At 39.5% G+C, this 22121-nt stretch overlaps 1 non-coding gene across 1 annotated transcript; it reads left to right on the top strand.

Annotated features, from left to right (window-relative positions):
* Nucleotides 1-10673: 10673 nt before the first annotated feature.
* On the top strand, nucleotides 10674-10781 carry LOC130959908 (small nucleolar RNA R71). The gene has a single exon (XR_009078898.1). It is a non-coding gene; the product is annotated as a small nucleolar RNA R71 (small nucleolar RNA).
* The last annotated feature ends 11340 nt before the right edge of the window (nucleotides 10782-22121 follow it).

Genomic DNA, 22121 nt, shown 5'->3' on the forward strand with positions numbered 1-22121 from the left:
GCATTTACAGTTCCATTCGTTCAATATGAATGGAATGTAATGCCTTTTGGTCTGAAAATGCCCCTTCTAAATTTCAAAAAATTATGAATGACATCTTCAACCTATACTGAAACTTTGCAATCGTTTATATGACAATGTCTTAATCTTTTCCCAAATTTTAGATGAACATTTTAAGCATGTTAAAACTTTTACGTACATCATACAAAAAAACGGTCTTGCTATCTCTAAATCAAAAATTGTTTTATTCCTAAGAAAAATCCGTTTTCTTGGTCATATAATTTTCCAAGGAACTATAACTCCAATTGAAAGATCAATTTGTTTGCAGAAAAGTTTCTAGATTATATCCTTGATAAACCTCAACTCCAGAGGTTCCTAGGATGTCTCAATTATGTATTCAGATTTCATCCCAAACCTTAACAACCTCATTAAGCCTCTCCATGATAGGCTTAAGAAAAATCCTCCACCACGGACAGACAAGCATTCTGATATTATCAGATTTCTTAAAATCAAAGTCTGCAATCTTCCTTGTCTTTACCTACATGTTCCTCATCCATTCAAGATAGTGGAAATAGATGCATCAGATTTAGGATATGGGGGTATCCTAAAACAAAAATTGCATGATAAAGAATGTATCATTGCGTTTATATCTAAACATTGGAATAGCACTCAACAAAACTATTCCACAATCAAAAAAGAGATTTTAGCCATAGTTTTATGCATTACAAAATTTCAATCTGACTTACTCAATCAAAAATTTTTAGTCCGAGTTGATTGTAAATCAGCCAAAGACATTTTACAAAATGATGTTAAAAACCTCGCATCAAAACAAATTTTTGCCAGGTGGCAAGCCATTTTAAGTGTTTTTGATTTTGATATTGAGCACATCAAGGGTAACTCAAACTCTCTCCCTGACTTTCTCACACGTGAATATTTGCAGGGAGACTAGCAAGGATACGACAATGCCTAAAAAAGCAACTTTAGCCTCTGTTAGAGGCAGAGGCGTTCGCCTAGCCCTACCAGGGCCAATCAGAAAATCAGGGTCTAGCACCCCAACTTGGTCATCTACCCAACAATCTACCCAACAATCCTCTAAAAGCCCGGCCTAACAACCAAGTGAACCAACAATTAGCCAATCCAAACAAATTAAAGCAGACTACGCCTTCCCAATCGAAACCCTCCTGGTTCTACAGGACCAAGGCCTTACAAAACTCAACAAAAAAACTTGGGCTGACATTTGCAGTAAGTCAGATGAAGAAATTGAGTTAACACAAATGATATCCCAAATGGCCGACCAAAAAATAGTCATACAAAGACAAAAAGAAAAAGCTATTATCCAAACACCACAAACATCCTCCATTACCACCAAAACACAAAAGCCCCAAACTAATTACAAGCCCACAAACAAAACCTCAAACATTATCCATATGAAACCTGAATTCTGGGATAACTCACCAAACAAAGTCATCCCAAAGATTTTTCCCACTGGATTCCACTTCAAACCATTGGCACCTAACAAAACCCGCCAATTTTACGAATTCATCCTAATAGATACTGACTCAGTAGCTATTAAACATTACAAAGACAAAACCAATCCTGATCTTATAACCCATTCAACCATCCAAATCCTCAGAATTTGTCCCCAAAGCAATTTGGGAATAACTTAAATAAAATTCAAAAATTTTCTCAAAATTATGACCCAATAGGTTTTAATTATTGGGACTACTTGGAAGCCTGGACTAAAGTATTTTGGTTCCAAAATACTCAGCACAGACATTCATGGTTAATATATTTTAAAATAAAAATCAATTATATTTTTCCAAATTGGTTCTACCAATGGTGGGACTTCTTTGGGCCAATCCCAGAGATTCTACCCTCACCTACGGATGAAGGGTATAAACTTTTTCAATCAAATTTAACAGTCAGGAAACATGTATTCCTGTAATGTTAAAATTATTTTCAACTTTTCATTGGCATGGGTATTCTCATGGCAATACAAATATGTGAAACCTGACCACCCAAAATCCTATCCAATCCTGCAAAGGCATGGTTATGTAAACTGGTGGCCTCAATTTGATTCATCAATGGCCTACCCAGAAAAGGTCAAAGAATGGTTCAAATCCAATCCTGATAGTCAGAAGATTTCGGATCCAAAAACAGCTTTGTTTCTCAATCAGAAAGCCCAAATTGCCGCAGCCCTCACAGGTGCTCAATCAAAAGAAACTCTAACAAAACATCTTCAGCAAATCATGCAAATGATCGAGAGGGCATATGATCAAGAAGCATGAGGGCAATGTATAACAAAACAAGCAATAAAGAAGCATGAAAGCATTCAAGCAAATGTATAACATATGGATGCATATGATCAAGAAGCACAATGTATTAAGGTAAATGCACAACATCCATCAAGGAATTGACTAATCAAACATAGGAATTCAAATTACATGGTGGCCAAATCATGCAATTCAAAAACATGTAAGAAGCTTGAGGGCAAAATCATGTACTTGGTATTCACAAAATTAAGCATGGAGAACTCAAAACCAAGTAGCAAAATATAACCTCCATCAAAGAATCCAACAAAGATTATAAACATAACGATGTTAAGATAACATTCTCTTTAGAACTAAGCAGCAATAAATAGTAGACAAAATTAATAATCCAACACTTGTCAAGAAAAAGGGAAAATGAAATGAGAATTAAACTAACTAAACAACAACTAACTAATCTAAAAGAAATGGTTATAGATTATGTTTGGTAGTATTGGATGAGGGGTAGGAGAAGGGAAGAAGAAAGAAGAAGAGAAGAAATGGAAAAGAGAGAAGAAAAGAAGAGTGTTGAGATAAGATGATCCACGCGTAAGCGTGGATGAGGTGAAATGGGGAGTGATGCGTACGCGTGGGTCACGCGTACGCGTGCTTGGCAACTCTGAGAGTCAGCACGTACGCGTCCCTCATGCTTACGCATGGGTTGGTTTGTGCCTCAGGCTCAATGTTCGCACAGTGCAGGCACAACTCTCGGGTTTTGGCTGGGAGGTGAAATTTCTCAATCCACGCGTACGCGTGCATGATGCGTGCGCGTGGATGGGCGAAAGTGCTTGAGGCACACGTACGCGTACACGTGGGTTGGTGCTCTATTTTTCAAAATTTCTCAATATTTTTGCACTAAACCAAGCATTCCAAACCTCCAAATAGCTACCAAAACACCATAAAACCTTATTTACATAATAGATTACCAAGTAAACTCAACAAATCAATCAAAACATGCAATTAAACTAATTTTACCAATATTTACAAAAGAGAAAAAGGAAAAATTTACCATGGTGGGGTGTCTCCCACCTAGCACTTTTGTTTATTGTCCTTAAGTTGGACTTATGGGGTGCTCCTCTCAAGGTGGCTTGTGCTTGAATTCATCCTTGAATATCCACTAATGCTTGGACTTCCAATAAGCTCTATTCTTCAAAGATAATAACTTCAAGCCTTGATGGAGTTCCACACAAGCTAAGGGCTCCCGAATTTGATCCTCATGTATGCCGGGATCCCATATCTTGTTTCTACACCCGTCTTCAAGTTGATCACCATTAATCTATCTGGGTGGCAAGCAAGAGAAATTCTCAATGTGATACAAAACTCTTCTTTTAGACCCATTCAATTGAGCACTAGCTCAACCCTTGCATCTAAGCCTTGAAGTATCAGCCAAAATGAGCCTTGATTTGCAACGCCATTCACTAAACATTCTTCTCTTATGCTTTATCCCACAAATCATCCTAAGTTGACCATCCGTTTCAAGTAAACCATACTCAAGTGGTATAATAAAGCTAATAGAAACGAGTTTTACCCACTCAAATGAAGGAATATATGACAACCTAGGCAAAGAGGCTTCCAAGGATCTTGACAAAGCGTACTCAACTCCCGTCCTTCTTTTCTAAGGACTTCCACCTCTTCACAAGATTTCTCAAATTCAATCCTTTGTTCATCAATTTCATCTAATTCTTCCCCATCACTCAAATCATAAATGGAAGGTTGAGAGAAATCTACCTCCACATTTCTCTCTATTTCGCCGGGAGAATGTTCTTCAAGTTCAAAGGATTCACCACCACTAGGGTTCGATGCTTGATCTTCATCACCAAGGGAACTCAATTCTTGCTCCATTCTTTCCAAGTCTTCATATGGGATATGCCTTGGAGGTTATTCTAACACAAAGTAGCATTCATCCTTCTCTACTTCATCTCCTAAGTCTTCAACCACTTCTTCCTCATAGGGTCCTCCAATTGTTCTAACACAAAGTAGCATTCCTCCTTCTCCACCGGATTTTCCAATATCTCCTTCATGCTATGCTCTTCTTTTGATTCTCCATATGTAGCCATGGGAGTTCTTTGGTTGTTCAAGCATTGGGAGGCTAATCGGTTTACTACCTTGGCCAAGGTTGCCGTGAAATTTACTACCTCCCTTTGCATTTCTTCTTGCCTTTGAAGGATAACACCAAGGGTTTTATCCATTAGAGATTGCGGTGGATGGAAGGGTTCATTATTTTGGAGGAAGGGTTCATAATAGGAAGGTGGTTCTTCCTGGTAGGGTTGTGGTGGTTCAACACTTTCCACTTTTTCCACTCGTTGCACAACACGCTCCATAGTTGCTTGAAGTTGGTCCAATGTTCCTTGAGCCGATCTCTTGACTCTTGTTCTGCTTGGATAACATGATTAGGATTATATGGCTCTTGGATTGATGGACATGAATATTCTTCCATGAGAGGTTGTGGTGGAAGGTAGAATTCATCTTGTGGTTGAAAATTTTCATACGTTGAAGGTGGTTCATCTTGGTAATAGTATGGAGTTGGCTCTTAAAAGTGGTGATGTTGGGATGGTTCCATGTATGGTTCATATGGCTCAAAAGGTGGTTGGTATGAAGGATATGGATTAGGGTCATATGGAGGTGTTTGGTGGAAAGATGCTTGTGAGTATGGTTGATGATTATGTTGAAGATATGGCTCATAGGCATATAGTGGTGGTTCTTGAAAGTCATAAGGAGGATCACCATAGCCATTTGATTGGTATGCATCATAGAATGACTCTTGTTCATAGTGTATTGGTGGTTGTTGCCAAGAGGATTGATCACATGCGAATGGCTCCTCCCACTGGTGCACGAAATTGTGATCACTACAACTCAAAACAATCCCTAGTAATGGCTCCAAAGACTTGGTGCTCAATACCATGGCATAAACACAACTTCGCACAACTAACCAGCAAGTGCACTGGGTCGTCCAAGTAATAAACCTTACGCGAGTAAGGGTCGATCCCACGGAGATTGTTGGTATGAAGCAAGCTATGGTCACCTTGTAAATCTTAGTCAGGCAGACTCAATTGGGTATAGATGATGAATGAATAAAACATAAAGATAAAGATAGAGATACTTATGTATATCATTGGTGAGAGCTTCAGATAAGCGTATGAAGATGCTTTCCCTTCCGTCTCTCTGCTTTCCTACTGTCTTCATCCAATCCTTCTTACTCCTTTCCATGGCAAGCTTATGCAAGGGTTTCACCGTTGTCAGTGGCTACCTCCCATCCTCTCAGTGAAAATGTTCCTATGCTCTGTCACAGCATATGGCTAATCAGCTGTCGGTTCTCGGTCAGGCCGGAATAGAATCCATCGATTCTTTTGTGTCTGTCACTAACGCCCCGCCTGCTAGGAGTTTGAAGCACGTCATAGTCATCCAATCATTGAATCCTACTCAGAATACCACAGACAAGGTTAGACCTTCCGGATTCTCTTGAATGCCGCCATCAGTTCTCGCCTATACCACGAAGACTCTGATCTCACGGAATGGCTGGCTCGTTTGTCAGGCGAGCACTCGGTTGTCAGGCGATCAACCATGCATCGTGTATCAGGAATCCAAGAGATAAACACTAGAGCCTCGTATGCTTGTAGAACAAGAGTGGTTGTCAGTCACTTTGTTCATAAGTGAGAATGATGATGAGTGTCACGGATCATCACATTCATCAAGTTGAAGAACAAGTGATATCTTGGACAAAGAACAAGCGGAATTGAATAGAAGAACAATAGTAATTGCATTAATACTCGAGGTACAGCAGAGCTCCACACCTTAATCTATGGTGTGTAAAAACTCCACCGTTGAAAATACATAAGAACAAGGTCTAGGCATGGCCGTGAGGCCAGCCTCCCAAAGTGATCAAAAGATCTAAAGAAAAAGGTTCCAAAGATCAGAAGATGAAAATACAATAGTAAAAGGTCCTACTTATAGGGAACTAGTAGCCTAAGGTGTACATAGATGAGTAAATGACATAAAAATCCACTTCCGGGCCCACTTGGTGTGTGCTTGGGCTGAGCAATGAAGCATTTTCGTGTAGAGACTCTTCTTGGAGTTAAACGCCAGCTTTTATGCCAGTTTGGGCGTTAACTCCCATCTAGGTGCCAGTTCCGGCGTTTAACGCTGGAATTCCTGAGGGTGACTTTGAACGCCAGTTTGGGCCATCAAATCTTGGGCAAAGTATGGACTATCATATATTGCTGGAAAGCCCAGGATGTCTACTTTCCAACGCCGTTAAGATCGCTCCAATTGGGCTTCTGTAGCCCCAGAAAATCCACTTCGAGTGCAGGGAGGTCAGAATCCAACAGCATCTGCAGTCCTTTCAGTCTCTGAATCAGATTTTTGCTCAGGTCCCTCAATTTCAGCCAGAAAATACCTGAAATCACAGAAAAACACACAAACTCATAGTAAAGTCCAGAAAAGTGAATTTTAACTAAAACTAATAAAAATATACTAAGAACTCAACTAAAACTACTAAAAACATACTAAAAACAATGCCAAAAAGGGTACAAATTATCCGCTCATCACAACACCAAACTTAAATTGTTGCTTGTCCCCAAGCAACTGAAAATCAAATAAGATAAAAAGAAGAGAATATACTATAGACTCCAAATTATCAATGAAACTATGCTCCAAATTAGATGAGCGGGACTAGTAGCTTTTTGCCTCCGAACAGTTTTGGCATCTCACTTTATCCTTTGAAATTCAGAATGATTGGCTTCTTTAGGAACTCAGAATCCAGATAGTGTTATTGATTCTCCTAGTTAAGTATGATGATTCTTGAACACAGCTACTTATTGAGTCTTGGCCGTGGCCCAAAGCACTCTGTCTTCCAGTATTACCACCGGATACATACATGCCACAGACACATAATTGGGTGAACCTTTTCAGATTGTGACTCAGCTTTGCTAAAGTCCCCAATTAGAGGTGTCCAGGGTTCTTAAGCACACTCTTATTGCCTTGGATCACAACTTTATTTCTTTCTTTTTCTTTTTCTCCCCCTTTTTTTTCGTTTTTTTTTTCGCTTCTACTTCTTTTTTTTTTGTATTCACTGCTTTTTCTTGCTTCAAGAATCATTTTTATGATTTTTCAGATCCTCAGTAACATGTCTCCTTTTTCATCATTCTTTCAAGAGCCAACAACTTTAACATTCATGAACAACAAATTCAAAAGACATATGCACTGTTTAAGCATACATTCAGAAAACAAAAAGTATTGCCACCACATCAAACTAATTAAGCTAGTTTTAAAGATGAATTTGAAATCCTGTACTTCTTGTTCTTTTGTGATAAAAATAGTTTTCATTTAAGAAAGGTGATGGATTCATAGGACATTCATAACTTTAAGGCATAGACACTAAGACACTAATGATCATAAGACACAAACATAGACAAACATAAGCATGAAAATTTCGAAAAACAAGAAAATAAAGAACAAGGAGATTAAAGAACGGGTCCACCTCAGTGATGGCGGCTTGTTCTTCCTCTTGAAGGTCTTATGGGGTGCTTGAGCTCCTCAATGTCTTTCCTTGTCTTTGTTGCTCCTCTCTCATGATTCTTTGATCTTCTCTAATTTCATGGAGGAGGATGGAATGTTCTTGGTGCTCCACCCTTAGTTGTCCCATGTTGGAACTTAATTCTCCTAGGGAGGTGTTCAGTTGCTCCCAATAGTCTTGTGGAGGAAAGTGCATCCCTTGAGGTGAATCTCTCCATCTCCCATGACTCGGAGGTGAAAGCTTTTGCCTTCCCTTTCTCTTTCTAGAGGTTTCTCCGGCCTTGGATGCCATAACTGGTTATGGAAAAATGAAAAAGCAACGCTTTTACCACACCAAACTTAAAATGTTTGCTCGTCCTCGAGCAAAAGAAGAAATAAGAGAGTAGAAGAAGAAGAAATGAGGAAGAAGGGAATGGCTTTGTGTTCGGCCAAAGAGGGGGAGAAGTGGTGTTTAGGTTGTGTGAAAATGAAGGAGTGAAGAAGGGTTTATATAGGAGAGGGGGGCTCATGGTTTGGTCATGTATGGGTGGGTTTGGGAGGGAAAGTGGTTTGAATTTGAAGGGTGAGGTAGGTGGGGTTTTATGAAGGATGGATGTGAGTGGTGAAGAGAAATATGGGATTTGATAGGTGAAGGGTTTTTGGGGAAGAGGTGTTGAGGTGATTGGTGAATGGGTGAAGAAGAAAAGAGGGTGGTGGGGTTGGTGGGGATCCTGTGGGGTCCACAGATCCTGTGGTGTCAAGGAAAAGTCATCCCTGCACCAAATGGCATTCAAAATCACGTTTTGAGCCATTTCTGGCGTTAAACGCCGGGCTGGTGCCCATTTCTGGCGTTTAACGCCAGCTTCTTGCCCTTTTCTGGCGTTTAACGCCAGTCTGGTGCCCCTTTCTGGCGTTAAATGCCCAGAATGGTGCCAGACTGGGCGTTAAACGCCCAACTGCTAGGCTTACTGGCGTTTGAATGCCAGCAACATCTTCCTCCAGGGTGTGCTATTTTCTTCCTGTTTTTCGTTTTGTTTTTGCTTTTTCAATTGATTTTGTGACTTCTTATGATCATCAACCTACAAAATAAAATAAAATAACAAAAGAAAATAGATAAAATATAACATTGGGTTGCCTCCCAACAAGCGCTTCTTTAATGTCAGTAGCTTGACAGAGGGCTCTCATGGAGCCTCATAGATACTCAGAGCAATGTTGGAACCTCCCAACACCAAACTTAGAGTTTGAATGTGGGGGTTCAACACCAAACTTAGAGTTTGGTTGTGGCCTCCCAACACCAAACTTAGAGTTTGACTGTGGGGGCTCTGCTTGACTCTGATTTAAGAGAAGCTCTTCATGCTTCTTCTCCATGGTGACAGAGGGATATCCTTGAGCCTTAAACACAAAGGATTCTTCATTCACTTGAATGATCAGTTCACCTCCATCAACATCAATCACAGCCTTTGCTGTGGCTAGGAAGGGTCTGCCAAGGATGATGGTTTCATCCATGCACTTCCCAGTCTCTAGGACTATGAAATCAGTAGGGATGTAATGGTCTTCAACTTTTACCAAAACATCCTCTACAAGTCCATAAGCTTGTTTCTTTGAATTGTCTGCCATCTCTAATGAGATTCTTGCAGCTTGTACCTCAAAGATCCCTAGCTTCTCCATTACAGAGAGAGGCATGAGGTTTACACTTGACCCTAAGTCACACAGGGCCTTCTTGAAGGTCATGGTGCCTATGGTACAAGGTATGGAAAACTTCCCAGGATCTTGTCTCTTTTGAGGTAATTTCTGCCTAGACAAGTCATCCAGTTCTTTGGTGAGCAAAGGGGGTTCATCCTCCCAAGTCTCATTTCCAAATAACTTGTCATTTAGCTTCATGATTGCTCCAAGGTATTTAGCAACTTGCTCTTCAGTGACATACTCATCCTCTTCAGAGGAAGAATACTCATCAGAGCTCATGAAAGGCAGAAGTAAGTCCAATGGAATCTCTATGGTCTCATTTTGAGCCTCAGATTCCCATGGTTCCTCTTTAGGGAACTCATTGGAAGTCAGTGCACGCCCATTGAGGTCTTCCTCAGTGGCGTTCACTTCCTTTCCTTCCTCTCCAAATTCGGCCATATTGATGGCCTTGCACTCTCCTTTTGGATTTTCTTCTGTGTTGCTTGGAAGAGTACTTGGAGGGAGTTCAGTAACTTTCTTGCTCAGCTGTCCCACTTGTGCCTCCAAATTCCTAATGGAGGACCTTGTTTCAGTCATGAAACTTTGGGTGGTTTTGATTAGATCAGAGACCATGGTTGCTAAGTCAGAGGTATTCTGCTTAGAATTCTCTGTCTGTTGCTGAGAAGATGATGGAAAAGGCTTGCCATTGCTAAACCTGTTTCTTCCACCATTATTGTTATTGAAACCTTGTTGAGGTCTCTCTTGATTCTTCCATGAGAAATTTGGGTGATTTCTCCATGAAGAATTATAGGTGTTTCCATAGGGTTCTCCTAGGTAATTCACCTCTTCCATTGAAGGGTTCTCAGGATCATAAGCTTCTTCTTTAGATGAAGCATCCTTAGTACTGCTTGGTGCATTTTGCATTCCAGACAGACTTTGAGAAATCAAATTGACTTGTTGAGTCAATATCTTGTTCTGAGCCAAAATGGCATTCAGAGTATCAATCTCAAGAACTCCTTTCTTCTGACTTGTCCCATTGTTCACAGGATTCTTTTCAGAAGTGTACATGAATTGGTTATTTGCAACCATTTCAATTAGTTCTTGAGCTTCTGTAGGCGTCTTCTTCAGATGAAGAGATCCTCCAGCAGAGCTATCCAAAGACATCTTGGATAGTTCAGAGAGACCATCATAGAAAATACCTATGATGCTCCATTCAGAAAGCATATCAGATGGACACTTTCTGATCAATTGTTTGTATCTTTCCCAAGCTTCATAGAGGGATTCTCCATCCTTCTGTCTGAAGGTTTGGACTTCCACTCTAAGCTTACTCAATTTTTGAGGTGGAAAGAACTTTGTCAAGAAGGCATTGACTAGCTTTTCCCAAGAGTCCAGGCTTTCTTTAGGTTGTGAGTCCAACCATATCCTAGCTCTGTCTCTTACAGAAAAAGGGAATAGCATAAGTCTGTAGACCTCAGGGTCAGCCCCATTAGTCTTGACAGTGTCACAGATTTGCAAGAATTCAGCTAAAAACTGATGAGGATCTTCCAGTGGAAGTCCATGGAACTTGCAATTCTGTTGCATTAGAGAAACTAATTGAGGCTTAAGCTCAAAGTTGTTTGCTCCAATGGCAGGGATAGAGATGCTTCTCCCATAGAAGTCGGGAGTAGGTGCAGTAAAGTCACCCAGCACCTTCGTTGCATTGTTGGCATTGTTGTTGTTTTCGGCTGCCATGGGTTCTTCTTCTTTGAAGAATTCGGTCAGGTCCTCAATAAAGAGTTGTGCCTTAGCTTCTCTTAGCTTTCGCTTCAAGGTCCTTTCAGGTTCAGGGTCAGCTTCAACAAGAATGCCTTTGTCTTTGTTCTTGCTCATATGAAAGAGAAGAGAACAAGAAAATATGGAATCCTCTATGTCACAGTATAGAGATTCCTTGAGGTGTCAGAGGAAGAAAAATGGAAGACAGAGGTAGAAAATTCAAACTTATCAAAGAAGATGAAGTTCAAATTTTGCATTAAGGAATAGTGTTAGTCCATAAATAGAAGGATGTGAGAAGAAGGGAAGTAATTTTCGAAAATTAAGTAAAAGATTTTGAAAACATTTTGAAAAACACTTAATTGATTTTCGAAAATAAGAGTGGAAAAGAAATCAAGTGATTTTTGAAAAAGATTTTGAAATTAGAAATAAAAAGATTTGATTGAAAACTATTTTGAAAAAGATGTGATTAAAAAGATTTGATTGAAAAGTTATGGTTTTAAAAAAGATATGATTGAAAAGATATGATTTGAAAACAATTTAAAAAGATTTGATTTTTAAAAATTAATGACTTGCCTAACAAGAAAAGATATGATTCAAACATTAAACCTTTCTCAACAGAAAAGGCAACATACTTAAAATGTTTAATCAAATCATTAATTGTTAGTAAGTATCTTTGAAAAAGGAAAGAAATTGATTTTGAAAACATTTGATTGAAAAGATATGATTTGAAAAAGATTTGATTTTGAAAAACTTTGAAAACTTGAAAAAATTGATTTTGAAAACAAAATCCTCCCCTTGTGCCATCCTGGCGTTAAACGCCCAGAATGGTGCACATTCTGGCGTTTAACGCCCAAACTACTACCCTTTTGGGCGTTAAACGCCCAGCCAGGCACCTTGGCTGGCGTTTAAACGCCAGTCTGTCTTCTTCACTGGGCATTTTGAATGCCCAGCTTTTTCTGTGTGATTCCTCTGCAGTATGTTCTGAATCTTCAATTCTCTGTATTATTGACTTGAAAAGACACAAATTAAAAATATTTTGGATTTTTAATAATAAGGAATAATCAAAATGCAACTAAAATCAAACAATAATGCATGCAAGACACCAAACTTAGCAGTTTGTATACCATTGACACTAACAAAATGAGAATGCATATAACAAAACACTCAAGTCAATAGAATTCAAAGATCAATGAGGACACATGCATGAATGCAATAAGAACAGAAACATGCAATTGATACTAAACTTAAGATGAGACTCTAGACTCAAACAAGACATATTTTTGGATTTTATGATTTTGTAATTTTTTTGTGCTTTTTCGAAAATTAAGTGAAAAGGAAAATAAAGGTATCAAAATTCTTAATGAGAATTCCAGGAATCATGCAATGTTAGTCTAAAGCTTTAGTCTAAAGGAATTAGACATGGCCGGCCAAGCTTCAGCAGGACATTGCATTCAGGAGCTAAATTGATGAGAATCAATCAGCTTTGGTGATGATAAGAACATCACCTTTGAAACACTAGGATTCACTCTTAAGAACTCTGAAGAAAAATACCTAATCTAAGCAACAAGATGAACCGTCAGTTGTCCATACTCGAACAATCCCCGGCAACGGCGCCAAAAACTTGGTGCTGTTGCCGGATTTTGGCACTGATGTTACCGGACCAAAAGCTTGCTCAAAACTCGAACAATCCCCGGCAACGGCGCCAAAATCTTGGTGCACGAAATTGTGATCACTACAACTCAAAACAATCCCTAGTAATGGCTCCAAAGACTTGGTGCTCAATACCATGGCATAAACACAACTTCGCACAACTAACCAGCAAGTGCACTGGGTCGTCCAAGTAATAAACCTTACGCGAGTAAGGGTCGATCCCACGGAGATTGTTGGTATGAAGCAAGCTATGGTCACCTTGTAAATCTTAGCCAGGCAGACTCAATTGGGTATAGACGATGAATGAATAAAACATAAAGATAAAGATAGAGATACTTATGTATATCATTGGTGAGAGCTTCAGATAAGCGTATGAAGATGCTTTCCCTTCCGTCTCTCTGCTTTCCTACTGTCTTCATCCAATCCTTCTTACTCCTTTCCATGGCAAGCTTATGCAAGGGTTTCACCGTTGTCAGTGGCTACCTCCCATCCTCTCAGTGAAAATGTTCCTATGCTCTGTCACAGCATATGGCTAATCAGCTGTCGGTTCTCGGTCAGGCCGGAATAGAATCCATCGATTCTTTTGCGTCTGTCACTAACGCCCCGCCTGCTAGGAGTTTGAAGCACGTCACAGTCATCCAATCATTGAATCCTACTCAGAATACCACAGACAAGGTTAGACCTTCCGGATTCTCTTGAATGCCGCCATCAGTTCTCGCCTATACCACGAAGACTCTGATCTCACGGAATGGCTGGCTCGTTTGTCAGGCGAGCACTCGGTTGTCAGGCGATCAACCATGCATCGTGTATCAGGAATCCAAGAGATAAACACTAGAGCCTCGTATGCTTGTAGAACAAGAGTGGTTGTCAGTCACTTTGTTCATAAGTGAGAATGATGATGAGTGTCACGGATCATCACATTCATCAAGTTGAAGAACAAGTGATATCTTGGACAAAGAACAAGCGGAATTGAATAGAAGAACAATAGTAATTGCATTAATACTCGAGGTACAGCAGAGCTCCACACCTTAATCTATGGTGTGTAAAAACTCCACCGTTGAAAATACATAAGAACAAGGTCTAGGCATGGCCGTGAGGCCAGCCTCCCAAAGTGATCAAAAGATCTAAAGAAAAAGGTTCCAAAGATCAGAAGATGAAAATACAATAGTAAAAGGTCCTACTTATAGGGAACTAGTAGCCTAAGGTGTACATAGATGAGTAAATGACATAAAAATCCACTTCCGGGCCCACTTGGTGTGTGCTTGGGCTGAGCAATGAAGCATTTTCGTGTAGAGACTCTTCTTGGAGTTAAACGCCAGCTTTTATGCCAGTTTGGGCGTTTAACTCCCATCTAGGTGCCAGTTCCGGCGTTTAACGCTGGAATTCCTGAGGGTGACTTTGAACGCCAGTTTGGGCCATCAAATCTTGGGTAAAGTATCGACTATCATATATTGCTGGAAAGCCCAGGATGTCTACTTTCCAACGCCATTGAGAGCGCGCAAATTGGGCTTCTGTAGCTCCAGAAAATCCACTACGAGTGCAGGGAGGTCAGAATCCAACAGCATCTGCAGTCCTTTTCAGTCTCTGAATCAGATTTTTGCTCAGGTCCCTCAATTTCAGCCAGAAAATACCTGAAATCACAGAAAAACACACAAACTCATAGTAAAGTCCAGAAAAGTGAATTTTAACTAAAAACTAATAAAAATATACTAAGAACTCAACTAAAACTACTAAAAACAATGCCAAAAAGGGTACAAATTATCCGCTCATCACCCACCTTTGATTGTTCCATCCTTGATGCATGTTGTCATCGAAATTCACATCTCCTACAACATAATTGTAATCACACTCATAGCCAAAGTGAGAATTCATAATGAAAAGTGAAAATAAAATCAAAAACTAATAAGAAAAAGAAAACCAAATATTAAAACTAACAAAAACTAACAAGCAATCCAAAAATCAAGATATTCACAATATTCACATATATACAATAATCAATAACATAACACCATTGCAATTCCCCGGCAACGGCGCTATTTTGATGAACGAAAAATTGATGGTGTAGAATTCACAATTGAGTTCTCGTTGCAAGTATAGTTTCTAAACCAACAATAATCCTTTTATACAAACATTTGGTTGTCACAAGTAACAAACCCCTATAAAAGTAAACTGAAGTATTTAAACCTCGGGTCGTTCTCCCTAGGAATTGCGATAAAGTGTTCTTGTTATTGGTTATGAGTTGTATATTTTGGGGGTTTCGGATGAGAAACATGAAAAGTAAATGGCAATGAAATTCAAATGATAAAACGGTCTTGGCAAGGATTGGTGGTCAAGGATCTCTATCCTTATCACTAACCACAACATGATAATTGCAAGGATTAATCCCACTAAGTCATCCTCTAACAAGTAAAGGAAAGTCAAGTGAGCTATATCAATCCAAGTCCATAAGTCCTAGCTTTTCACTAATTTAATTAATCAGAACTAGAGTCAATGGCTATCACTCATCAATTACTTGGACATTAGTAACTCAAGAATTCCTAAGTTACCTTCCCAAGCCAAGAACATAAAATTCTACTCTAACATCCTTCCAAGCATTTCATCAAACACTTAGAAGGCATAAAAGGAAAGCATAGTAAATTGACAACAAGAATGAGTTCTAATAACAATTAAATGCAAAGAATCAACAACAATAATCAAAGAAATCACAATTAACATGAATTACCTCAAATTGCATTAAAAGAAAATGAAAGGAACAAAAGTACATCCACAACAAAGTAAAGAATTACAAGAATTAAAGTACAAAACTAGAGAGAGGAAGAGTAGAGGAGCAAGAATTGATAAAGGAGAAGTAAATCAAAGCATGAATTAAACCTAGATCTAAAGAAGAATTAAACCTAATCCTAATCCTAATTCTAGAAAGAAGAGAGAGCTTCTCTCTCTAGAAACTAACTATCCCTCCAAAACTAAACTAAACTAAACTAATAGTTCAAAAGTTGTGATTCCCTTCTAACTTCTGACTTAAATAGTAGCAGAGATGAGTTGGATTTAGGTCTGGGTAGCCCAGAATTTTCCGCCAGCATTTTGCCTTTAAGTGAGTCACGTGCGAGCATCGACGCGTACGCGCCATGTACGCGTACGCGTCGCTTGGCAATTTCCCATCCACGTGTGCGCGTCAAGTACGTGTACGCGTCGCCTTGCAACGTCACAATCTACGCCTGGGCGTGCGCTGCGCATGTGCGCCGATTTCAGCATCCCAAATCCTTGTTTCTTCATGATTCTTTACTTTGCATGCTTTCCTCTCCACCCCTTTGATCCATTCCTAGCCTTTCCATCCTAAATTCACTAACAAATATATCAAGCCATCTAGTGGAATCAAAGGTGAATCAAAATTAGCAATTAAGGGCCCAAAAAGCATGTTTTCACATTTAAGCACAAATTAGGAGACAATCATGAAAGCATGCCATTTCATTGAATATATGTGGGTAAAAGGTATTAAAATCCCCTAATACCAATACAAGATAAACCCTCAAAATGGGGTTTATCAATTCTATGGGTGTAGTATAGCCGTACCTACCATTGGTGCCAATAATTTTGAGCTTAAACCTCAACTGATCACTCTGGTTCAGCAGAATTGCTAGTTTCATGGACTCCCACAGGAAGACCCTAACTTATTCATCTCTAACTTCCTGTAGATCTGTGATACTGTGAAGACAAATTGAGTGAATCCTGAGGTTTATAAGCTCATGCTCTTCCCATTTTCTGTGAGGGAGAGAGCAAAGCAGTAGCTTGACTCTCAACCAAAAGAGAGCTTGGACACATGGGGAATGGTGGTCACCGAATTTCTGACCAAAGTCTTTCTACCTCAGAAGCTGACTAAGTTTAGAGTGGATGTCCAAACCTTCAGATCAAAAGATGGAGAGTCCTTTTATGAAGTCTGGGAGAGATACAAGCTGATGATTAGGAAGTGCCATCATGACATGTTTTTAGAATGGACCAGGCTACAGATCTTTTATGATGGCCTCTTTGAGATGATCAAGATGTCACTGGACAACTCTGCTGGTGGTTCCTTGCATATGAAGAAGACGCCTGAAGAGGCTAATGAGCTTATAGAGATGGTTGCTAACAACTAATATCTGTACATATCTGAGAGGAACCCTGTGAATTCTGGGACTACTCAGAAGAAAAGAGTCATGGAGGTAGACACACTGGATGCCATTTTGGCTCAAAAGAAGATGTCCCAGCAGATTAACATGATCTCTCAACACTTGACCAGCAAGTCTCAGCTGTCAACACTCAAGATGCATCCTATGACATGACTGGGAGCTACAACCAAGGGGGCACTTGTGGCTGTGCTCATCCCACTACTAAGCAAGTTAATTACATAGGTAATTCCTCCAAAAGTCCCAATAATGATCCATAATCAAATACTTTCAATCAACGATGGAGGAATCACCCTAACTTTGGGTGGAGAGAGCAGCCATAGAAGCCTCAATAAAACATCAACAATAACCAGGGCGGATCAAATCAGGATAAGTTTAACAACCGGCAGTTGCAGCCCTCTCAGTAGCAACAAGAGCCCTCTCAATCACAAAGCATCTCTGACTTAGCCACAATAGTTTTTGAACTTTCCAAGGCCACTCACAGCTTTATACAAGAGACAAGAGCTTTAATTCGGAACTTGGATCTACAAGTGAGTCAGTTGAGCAAGAGGCTTGACCTCCTAACAGTCTTCCTAGTAACACAGAAGTAAATCCAAGAGAAGAGTGCAAGGCCCTCATCATGGCCAAGGAGGCCGAGCCTAAAGAGGTACATGTTGCTGAAGAATTAAAAGGCTCAATAATAGGCTAAAAGCACATTGTTACACGCCCCATTGGTGGCACAAGATCCTGAAGTACCACACCCTTAGAAGCTTCAAGAGGAGACCAAGGATGAGCAATTCACTAAATTCTTGGAAGTCTTTAAAAAGTTTCACATCAATATTTCCTATGTTGAGGTGCTAGAGAAGATGCCTCCCTATATGGCCTTCATGAAAAGCCTACTCTCCAAAAAGAAGGCCTTGAAGAGAGATGAAACTGTGATCTTGACCAAGGAGTGCAGTGCACTGGTTTAGAAGAAGCTACCTAAGAAAATGCCAGACCCTGGAAGCTTCCTAATTCCCTATATCATTGGGACTATTACATTTTAGAAGGCACTATGTGATCTTGGCTCAAGCATAAATCTGATGCCGCTGTATGTAATGAAAAAACTGGGAATCAAAGAGGCACAACCTACAAAGATAACATTAGAGATGGCAGACAAGTCCCGAAAGCAGGAATACGGATTGGTGGAGAATGTCCTAGTAAAAGTTTAAGACCTCTTCCTCCCTGCAGACTTTGTGATACTTGACCTGGGAGAGGATACAGATGACTCTATCATTCTAAAAAGGCCATTCCGAGCCACTATAAGAGCCCTGATTGATGCTGAGAAAGGAGAGTTAGTGCTGAGGCTATGGAAAGACTATTGGTTTTCAATGTCTTTAAACCTCCACCACTCTCTGACAAAGGAGGTACCTGCATGCAGAATTCAAGGCTCAAGCCTTCTCACTTGGTGGAAAGCGATATAGTTTCCCCTGACATCAAACTTAAGTTTGGTGTTGGACATTCACTACCCACCAAAGATAGAGGAGGTCCTAAGAAGAAGGTACCAAAAGGCTGGAGGAATAAGAAGATTCCTACTGAGGACTTCTCACCTTGCATGAAGGTGGTGTTTGATGGATGTGAGGATTTATGTCGGTTTAGAATTGATCAAAATAAGAACCACTTCATTAATAGCATAGTCCAAACCAACAACAAACTCTCACAATCAAATTTAGTTCAAAAGGGTAGTCACAATCAAAAACAAAATAACCGGGAGTTTGAAGTCCCAGGTCATCTCCCAAGGAAGCACTTAAGAAGCAATGAGTGTGCAAATTCCAGTTGTAGCAATCAAGGGGTTTTCAATGAAGAAATAAACATATAAAGCAATAAAAGAACATGCAAAATTGTAATGATTGAACTAATAAAGAAATTAAAGAACCGACTATGTAATATGAACAAGTAAAGTATAAAAGAGATTAACATGGCAATGTATGAAATGTTAAAAGCTTAAAAAGAGGTCTTAGCTTGGAGTGAGCTAAGGATCCTTTCCTTGTTGGAACCACAACTATGACAATTGTGTTGAATTAGTCTCACTTGATCAACCCTCACATCGGAAGGTAAGTTAAATGAGCATAAGTGTTATTAACCCACAAATCCTAAATTGCTTGCTAATTGCCTTAGCAACAAATTAGCGTTAGTGGGAACAAGAACAATTAACAACCCAAGAAATGACATTAAATGTTGGACATTCCAACTCTAGGAACCCCATTGCTCACTTTATCCAAGCCAAGAAGCAAAAATTTAGCCTAAAACCATGTTTGACATTTTGTCAAACACTTGGTGGGCAAAAAGCTTAATCATGAGAAAAATAATAAAAGACTTGGAATTAGAAGCAATAATTAATCTCAATCAACAAGAATAACATAAGAAATCATGAAATAAACATCAAATATCAAACTCATTAACAAGAAAGTGAAATTACAAAAGAGAAACAAAATTTGATTATATCTTGCATGAGAAGAAAGAGTAATGATAATATAACCATAAAGATTAATAACAAGAGAATACTTACAATGAGATTAGCAAAATTCAATGATCAAAAATAGAAATGGCACTTGGAATATAAAACCCTACTAAAACCCTAATGAAGAAGATGAGAAATCTTAGAGAAAACTAAACTAAAAACCCTCTATTCTACTCCTAAAACTATACTAATGCCATGCTATGTTATTTCCTTCATTTCCCCTCCAATATGAGCTCTAAGACTTCAGAAATGGGCCCCCAAATCCCTCAAATCACGAGGCACGTGCTTTTCTAATGAGGTCATGCGCGGACACCTGTGCGGACGCACAGGCGTGTGCGTCCGCACAGTTTGCGAAAATTCCCTCATGTGCGTACGCACAAGAGGCTGTGCGCACACACTCTAGGCAATGCTAGGTGGGATGCACGATGAACTCGAACTGATCCACGCGCTCTGCTTGGGCTCCTGTGTGGGCGCACAGAAGGCTGTGCGCACGCACACGTCTCTGAACTATTCTCCTTTGATTCTTCATGCTTTCCTCCATTTTGCAAGCTCTTCTTCCATTTTTCTCCAATCCGTTCTTACCTTATAAACCTAGATTCACTCACAAACAACATCAAGGCATTGAATGGAAGGCAAATGGAATAAAAAAATAGATCAAATTAAGCATAAAAGAGCATGCTTTCAATATCAAGCATAATTTGGGAGGAAAGTTCAAAAGCATGCTATTCAAGGGAATAAGTGCAAGTTTATGTGATGAAATCCATTCAATTCTAACCAAAAATCATCATCAAATATGGATTCATCAGTGTTCACTAGAAGTCTAGTCATACTACATACTGTGAACAAGATCCTATATCTGGAGCATGTTGAGCTTATTCATGAGAGTACAGGAAAGAAGTTCACAATGAGGGGTGAATATCTGAGCCCCTATGATCCTCCTCCTTAGAGGAGCTGACCATCAAGCTAATGACGGTAAAGAAGTGCTTATTGGGAGACAATCCAACCATAAGTATCCTTTAGTTTGTTTTAGTTGTATTTCAGTTTTTGTTTTAGTTTGTTTTTATTTCAATTATTTTCATTGAACTTTAGAGTTTTCCTAGGTTTTCTAATGTTTGTGATCATGTACAACACTTAGAGTAGGGACAAAAAGACTTAGACAGAAGAACAGAACACCCTGAAGAAGTCATGCTTGGGGCGCTAAACGCCAGAAGAGGAGCAGAGGAGCTGGCGTTAAATGCCAAGAGGGCATTTAACGCTAAGAAAGGAGCATTGGCTTGGGCGTTTAATGCCCATTTTGCACGTTCTCAAGGTTTTGACACCCGCCATTGGGTTGCTAAATGATGCTGCTATAAACTTGATAGCCACGATTTTAGGAAATTGCACGATCGGCAAAAATTCCTTCCGGCAAGTGCACCGGTTATCGTCAAGTAAAAACTCACAATAGAGTGAGGTCGAATCCCACAAGGATTGGTTGAATGAGCAATTCGGATTGGAAGTGTGTTCTAGTTGAGCGGAATCAAGATTTAGATGAGAATTTTGGAATGTAAAATTGGCGGGAAACGTAAATGGCAAGAAATTAAAAGTGCGGAATCTTAAATTGCATGAATTAAAGAGCTAGAAGCTAAATTGCTGAAATTAAAAGGGGATCGGGGTGATTGCATGAATTTAATTGCAGAATGTAAAAAGAAAGTGTAGATCAGAAATGGGGAATTCATTGGGTTTCAGGAGATATTGAGATCTCTGAATCAAAACATTTTTATCCCTTCCTCAACCAATGCATTCATTGAATTTTGCTTGGCAATCTTATATGATTGGATCCCAATCCCTTGGCTCACCAATTCTCTCTAAAAACAAACAAATTCCCAATCCCTTGGTTTAAATGTTCATAAGAAGAGATGATGCTCGATCACTAATTATACCACACAGTTTCATGAACCACAATTTGGTAGGATTACATGTCACAATATCCATCCAAACCCCAATCCAATTCACTGTGAGAAAGCTTCTCTAGCATGAATCCTCCATTCCTTTCCCAAGGTTCCGAAGGATTCCAATTATGGATAGTTTCTTTCCCAAGACAACTAACCAATGGAATTAGATCGAGAAGCTTTCTAACAAAATTCAAGAGAAAAGATTGAAGAAGAAGATAAAAACTATTATTGATTCATTGAATTACAATAGAGCTCCCTAACCCAATGAAAGGGGTTTAGTGAGTCATAGCTCTGAATTCAATTACAAAAAGATGAAAACTAGAAAAATGATCCAAAAATTCCGAGAGTGATTGGTGCACGAAATTGTGATCACTACTTTGTTCATATTCAAATAATCCCCGGTAATGGCTCCAAAGACTTTGGTGCTCAATACCATGGCATAAACACAACTTCGCACAACTAACCAGCAAGTGCACTGGGTCGTCCAAGTAATAAACCTTACGCGAGTAAGGGTCGATCCCACGGAGATTGTTGGTATGAAGCAAGCTATGGTCACCTTGTAAATCTTAGTCAGGCAGACTCAAATGGGTATAGTGGTAAACGCATAAAACATAAAGATAAAGATAGAGATACTTATGTATATCATTGGTGAGAGCTTCAGATAAGCGTATGAAGATGCCTTCCCTTCCGTCTC

The sequence above is a fragment of the Arachis stenosperma genome, unplaced genomic scaffold (assembly GCF_014773155.1).
Source record: "Arachis stenosperma cultivar V10309 unplaced genomic scaffold, arast.V10309.gnm1.PFL2 arast.V10309.gnm1.Scaffold_100025, whole genome shotgun sequence".
NCBI lineage: Eukaryota > Viridiplantae > Streptophyta > Magnoliopsida > Fabales > Fabaceae > Arachis > Arachis stenosperma.